Below are 849 nucleotides of genomic sequence, written 5' to 3' on the forward strand. Positions count from 1 at the left end.
TATATATATATATATATATATGCGTGTATATATACATACATATATATGTATAGATATATATACATATATTCAGATATATACACATATATGTACACACACACATATATATATACATATACCACCTCCTATCACATAACTACACCCGCACGCATACAAACATATGCGTGAAAGTCGCACTTATTCACCGGACAGTCTTATACTCATATACATACATATACACATACACATATATACACAGGCACACACACATGCATATAACATATATACATACATATACATATATTCACACACGTTCACATTTACAGAAAAAGGAAAAAGGAAAAAATGGATATATATATAAAATAAAAATTTTAAAAATAAAAGACGTTAAGATATATGGGAAGCTTGTACAGGAAAATAGTAAAAATATGAATTCTAGCCGTTATCGTCGGTGGAGTGGGGCCAAAACCATAACAGATATTTTGTTTGTCACATGTGGACGTGATCTAAAATTTTCAGTCCTTGAATTTAGACATGTAGCAGGGTCCCAGGAACTTTTCCAGGTGAGCCATGTTTCCATATTACAAAGATCACGCTTGCTACTGCCGTTGGTATAAGGTTTACACTTGGCTAAGAACTTCCAGTAAATCTTGTAGTTGACACCTTGTTCTTTTAGGAACCATATATTGCTGGATAATTTGATAGTTTTTCGTTTATTCCAGTATCTGAAGTTTAAGGTGTGATTGTTGAATCTTGCATTGAAATTTCCCTCTTTGAGACCCACATATCTCTTGGAAGAAACCGTGTTATTTATGTGTATATATATATATATGTGTGTGTGTGTGTGTGTGTGTGTGTGTGTGTGTGTGT

The sequence above is a fragment of the Octopus bimaculoides genome, chromosome 25 (assembly GCF_001194135.2).
Source record: "Octopus bimaculoides isolate UCB-OBI-ISO-001 chromosome 25, ASM119413v2, whole genome shotgun sequence".
NCBI classification, from domain to species: domain Eukaryota; kingdom Metazoa; phylum Mollusca; class Cephalopoda; order Octopoda; family Octopodidae; genus Octopus; species Octopus bimaculoides.